Source organism: Larus michahellis, chromosome 13, assembly GCF_964199755.1.
Source record: "Larus michahellis chromosome 13, bLarMic1.1, whole genome shotgun sequence".
NCBI classification, from domain to species: domain Eukaryota; kingdom Metazoa; phylum Chordata; class Aves; order Charadriiformes; family Laridae; genus Larus; species Larus michahellis.
The window spans coordinates 1,652,036-1,658,035 of NC_133908.1; positions in this window are offsets into that span (position 1 = coordinate 1,652,036).

Sequence of the window (6,000 nt, forward strand, 5' to 3'; positions counted from 1 at the left end):
TTAAACTCTTCAGGATTTTTGTTTGGATTCATGATTCAAAGGAGTGTTTATACTACAAGATTGATGTAGTTGCTGGAGTTTCTAGGTAGGAAAGCGCGGTCGTTTTATTAACCTGCATCCCCCAACGAAACAGCAAGGGCCAAACAACCCCATTTCCCCAGAGGAAACGCTGGGACGTGGTAACTCACTTCTGCGTTCTAATCTGAATGATTCCCGAGGAGGGATGCAGCCCTTGGCCATGAGAGGGGGCTGCTCATCGCTGCCTTGGGGACAGTTGCCCCCACGGGGGAGGTTCTTCCACTGCGCATTGTTGTTCCCCATCCTGCTCTGCTCAATGCAGCAGAAAGGCAGCCACGCTGCTGCAGCCGCCTCTTCCTCTGCACTGCCGGCTGTGGCACTGCCTCTCCGGCACAAACGTAACAGGCATGTATGACCATTCCAGCTCAGTTCTCGATAGACCTTTATACGGTGCTGTCCTCCACTGTCTGCACCGGGGAGGTCTTCTCTTGTACACCGTGTAAGAGGAGATCGGTGCCTGGCAGTGCTCCACAGGAAGATCCGTTGATAGCCCTGGAGAAAAAGTTATGCTGGCACTTACCTGAAATTTAAATTCCTACAGCCACAAGAGCAACCTCAGCCCATTCCAGTAGTAAATTGAAGTTTTTCCTGCCCACTCTCATGTTTGAGCTCTCAGACAAGGGGTACTTTTCACCGTTGTTGACAAAGCAATTCTCACCAGCAGAAGAAGCTGCGTGGGATGCTGTGTCACCAGTTCGTCACCTGCCAGCTCTTATCTGTGGACTCAGGAGCTGACAGGGAGCCACTGTGTGCCTCCGCACTGCAAAGCCCAATAAGAAATAAATATTTTCCTTCTGAAGGTTGGGCTTTAGCTGCCCTAATGTATTTGCAGGGTCCACAGTCACACGGTACAGCAGGAGGGAGGACGCGGTGTATAAATCCCATGCAGATACCATCGTTTGTTGTTAATACTCGGACCCAGTGCTAATGCAGAGGGTCGTTGTCATTCATGCAACATGCTGGATGTCTACAGTCGCACCCAGAATACCAAACAAACACAAAGCAAGTATAAGAAGCTAGCACACAGCCGAACACAAAAAGCAGCAAAAGAAGTATCTGTCTTCCTTAAAAACCGCATTTGTTTTTCACCTTCCCTTGAAAAACAGAGTTGAAGAAGCAGGACGAAGAAAGAGAGAATAGGGGTTAATCAACAAAGAAGTTCTGGCAAGAAACCAAGTCACCTTTGGAGCTTCTTGTGTTGAACAAGAAACCATCAATGATAAGGTATACCCGTAAATGATTTTCACAATGGACTGGCCCAAACACTGAAATTATTCTGCAGGGAACAGCACTTCACAGGCTAATTGGGCTTATTTGGTCTTGAACGCCAAGGATACACCAGGGGCTAGTTTCATTTATTGGGTTTAGAAGAAGTATTTACAAACCTAAACCCCTAAATCTCAGGCTTTGTAGCGTTAGCTAAAGAGCAGGAATGGAGCTAAGACTGATGTCAGCCAGGACTTTGCCTTCATCCTTGAGCTTAAGTGATTGATTGAGTTACATGTAGATCATTAAAAAACATATATTAAAAGAAAACTCCTGACTTCTGGGGAGACCAACCCTGAATGCTTTAATGCTAGCGAAAAACAACCACCAGAACTCAGCAACAAAAACCTGTGGCAGCATAGCACCAAGCAGGTAGAAGTAATTCCAGCCAGAAGCCAAAAATTCCACTCTGCCTCTTTTTGTTTCATGCTGGGCAGATGCCCTTTGCTTATGTGAACTCAGCATCACCACACCCGGACTATGGTGGACCAAGATAGTGACGGGTTCAATCATGAGCGAGGTGGATGTTGAAGAAGGCTGATGTCCAGATCAACAGCCCTTATAGGTCACAACAAACACCCTGTCTGCTGAGCTGCGGGGTTCCCCCCAGTCCAGGGACTAGCTAGACCAGGGCAAATATTCATTCATTCATAAACTCTCCCAAATGGCTGATCTCAGAGAGAGGAAGGTAAGTCACTAATGTCAGTGAAATTTGGCATATGGTTTCAGATGAAAAAAACAATTAGGAAAATTTCTGGAATCTGAAAAAGTCATCAAATAATTTAGGTTGGAAGGGACCTCAGGAGGTTTATAGTCCAACTTCTTGCTCAAAGCATGGTCAACTGTGAGGTGAGATGAGATGAGATGAGATGAGGTGAGATGAGATGAGATATGAGCTTTGTCTAGGTTTGTCTTAAAAACCTGCAAGTGTGGAGACTCCACATTCTCCATGGACAACCTCTTCCAATACTTGGCTATACTGATGGTGAAAAAAAATGCATTTGGGCTTTTCATTTTTGAGTGGTCCTCTTCAAAAGACCGGGAGAGAGAGAGAAGAAAAGATAAAGCGGACAGGCAAAGGAAAAATAAAACAATCATCTTATGTGAAGTAGTGGGTCAAGGAGAAGGAACAGAGCTCATTTCACCTGTTTTTTTACATCTCCATTTTGACCTGATCATTCCAAGTTCCTCATTGCCACCAGACAACTAACACACTCAGGATATTATTCAGTCCATCTTAAAGGAAACGTCCTATATGGCTTAGACCGATGCTCCTCAGGATCCTTCTCTCTGGTGACTGTGAGGAGACCATAGGCTACTCATGCAGAAAGACATCTCCGCTGGGATGTAAAAAGCTGGAGCTGATGATTCCTGCCTTGCCTGCCTGCCTCTTTCACGCCATCCTCCAAACACACTTCTCTTGGTTTTGTTCTCCCCACCAAAAGCTGCAAACTTGCTGTCTGAGAGGAAGGTGGACCCACAATATCAGCTCACCCTGCAAGCAAAACTTTTGGCATCTTCCTCATAGGTGCACATTATAACAGAGGAAGATGTGCTTGTAGAACAGCTTGGGGGAATGGATTTGCCCCCCAGTTATGAGCAAAAAAAGGGACTCTGGCCCCTCAGAGAGGGGCTGATCCATGCTCTTTTTCTTGCTTTCTCTCACCTTCCAGTTTCCTCCTTCAGAGGCAGGCCCAGGTCCAGCCTTGCGTGGGTCCCCAAGTCCCCCTGCGAGCTCTAAGTGAGCTTGGAAAGTCAACACATTTGCTTGCACATGCAAGATGCCGTTGGCATCCAAATCGCAGCTGCACAAGGCGGTCTGGCTTGCTCAGGGTACCACATCCGATGCCCTTGTATATCAGCCCAAGCACGTATGCGGAGCTGATTCACAGTGAGCTCGGTATGGACAATAAAATACGATTTGTCATCTAATTACTGCAGACCGTAGTGGCTTGTATACTTTAAAGGGCTCATTAATTTAAACTAGTCTCTTATTTAGCTGTTACTTTTATGCAGCCTCACTCATCTCTCAGTCAGGCCTCAGCATGCCCCGTTAGCACCGTGTCCTCCACCTCGCAGGTGCCAGGCAGCAGCACCCTTTCCAGCTCACATGGACCAGCGGCCAAGGCAGCAATGGCAGACGAGGACGGAACATTAGGTGTGAGCCAGTTGCAAATGTCACTCCACTGCTTTGGCTGCTGCAAGGACAGGCCGATCCAAGTAGCTCTGGGAGTGGTAAACCTGGTTTGCAAATGCAACTGCTCTGGTGACACCCTTTCTGCATTGTGCACAGAAATGATCAAAATGGTAAGAGCCTGAAACAGAAAAATCATTTGATGTAGTCCTCTTTATTTTCCGACTCGTCTGTAGGAGGGATTGTTTGGGCACAGAGCAGTAGAGAAATTAGCATTGTTAATTTGATGCAAGCCAGGGTAGCTATATGTGTTCAAGAAATGCAACACAATTAATTAGCCTCTAAAAAAAGCATTTGAAGTGTTTATTGCGGGATCAAGCTCCTGGTTTTATAAGCAGATGGGGAAATAAAGTGCTAGGAATGACATGGAGAAAACAGCTGCACTGGGACCAGAAGCCTAATTCATAATTCAACAGACTAATCAGTGAACATCTTCTGCAGTTCCTCAGCTGTAATGGAAGAACGTGAGGAGGCAAACGATTAGGCTGCTTTATTTCTTAAAGAAGCTGCTACCAATTAGCTTGCTTTCTCTGTTGCCCATGTACAAATCTAATGATGTGGCCCATGTTATTAAAGAGACAGAGAAAAGTAGGTCAGCCTAAAATAATTGTCTTAATGATAAACACTCTGAGGCACAATTTCAATACAGTTTGCTGAGAATTAATTAAAAGAGTAAAGACCTGTTCACACTCACTTTTCTGATCTTTCCCAATCGCCTGCATGAAGAGAAAGGGCTGATGTTTTGTTGCTGCTGCTGTTTACTCTGTAATTGCCTTTTAATAGTGACTGCAGAGTCAGCCATGGCGGTGGTTCATCTCCATGCGGATCCAACCGGTACAGCACAGCTTTGTGTTTGGGGTGTAGCTTTCTTCTGCCTTGGCTTTGCAGGCTGGATACCCAGAACTCATTGTAGGCACCCAGGAAGATTCATCTCGTCTCTAAAGGGGACAGCTTTGAGGCACCTGCCTCTCCGCAGAGACAGAAGGGGAGGCAGCTGTGACCAGCCCAGATTGCGACAGCAACTAGACATCTATGGCTAGATGAATAGATGCTGTGGGGAGCTGACTGTTATCAAGAAAAAGTGAACCCTAGCTTGAATCTGTCCCTGAATCCAACACAAAAGCTTGTTCTAGGGAAGAACCTGCAGGAGGGTCGGAGTCCTACACTGTCTGACCTCCTGGGAATGTGGACTCTGCCTTGGCATAGTCTTAACTCTTGATCAAGAGCTTGGTTTGGAGCACACCTGACACGGTCTGTGCCCTAGGCAGAAACTTTACGCTTTTCTTTCAATTAAAAACCATTTGTCTGAGCTAGGATCCATCAGGATGACCCTGGCATCTGCATTTCAACTTCTTCCCTGGAATCTTTCTTTCTGGTCTAGCCTGGAGGTCATTTCACTGGTAGCCTTGTCACCTGCTGTCTCGCTTTCGCTGCTTCAGCATCAGGGTGTTGAGTATTGACTGGTTTTCCATGTCACAGGAGAATGATGGCCTGGCCCTGGTTGCCTCCGAGCATCTCTGTGCAGGTCTGTGCAACTGGATGAGTCCAAGGTCCAAGATAAACTCAGCGGTCTTGGAGGCCCTGTCCTGGCAATAATCTCAGTTGAGATGTAATTTTTCCTTTTCATGGACCCCCTGACTAAATCTTCAGGTACAATTGGTAGAGTCAACACACTGTAATGCCTTTGCTGCTCTCCCCAAGGTTGTGAGAGTCCAGGTACCATAAAAACGTGGCTGGAGGACATCGGTCCAGCAGTTCTGGAAGAAATGTGCTTCCCTTGGTGTAGCGGCAAATCCTCTCAGCAGAGAGGAGCTTGCACATTTCTGTTTGCCTGCTGAAACCTTTTGCAAAACCAGACCAAATTGCAAAGATATCTTTAGCTGAGGTTTTAGTCAACTTTGAAAAGTGGAACATTTTCCAACAAAATGTTTTACTTAGTCCTTTCAAAACAATATCTTGTCAGCCTTTGCATTTTCAGATAACAAATGCACAAAATTCAGCAAGGCATCTTGTCAGTTCTTCCTTTTCACACCAAGCCCCAAAACATTCTCAAGTTCTTCCTGAATTATTTTTAAAGGTTTTTTAAAATTTAATTTGATGTAGAAGTCCAATCTTTTTTTCCCAAATCTGACTGGGATAAAAACTGATGTTCGGAGCCCATTGATTTTGTCAGGCTGCACCTGGCTGTTCTGACATTTGTCTAGAGACAAGCCAAAGCCAGAGCCACAGATCAGAGTCGGTGCCTGAAGAACAAACGGCTGAGTCCTCCCCGCTGGGCACTTTGAAAGGACCAAACCTCCTGCTTAGATCTCTCTGCCTCAGAGCATCCCCTGCCAGCTTCTCCCTCTAGACCCGCTCTTGTGACCTATCTGAGCTGCCCTGGCTCTCACCCAGCTGCAGTTTGTCATCTCCGGCATCTCCAGAGCAATTTGGGGCACCAAAGGCGTTGCCTAGATGGGAGC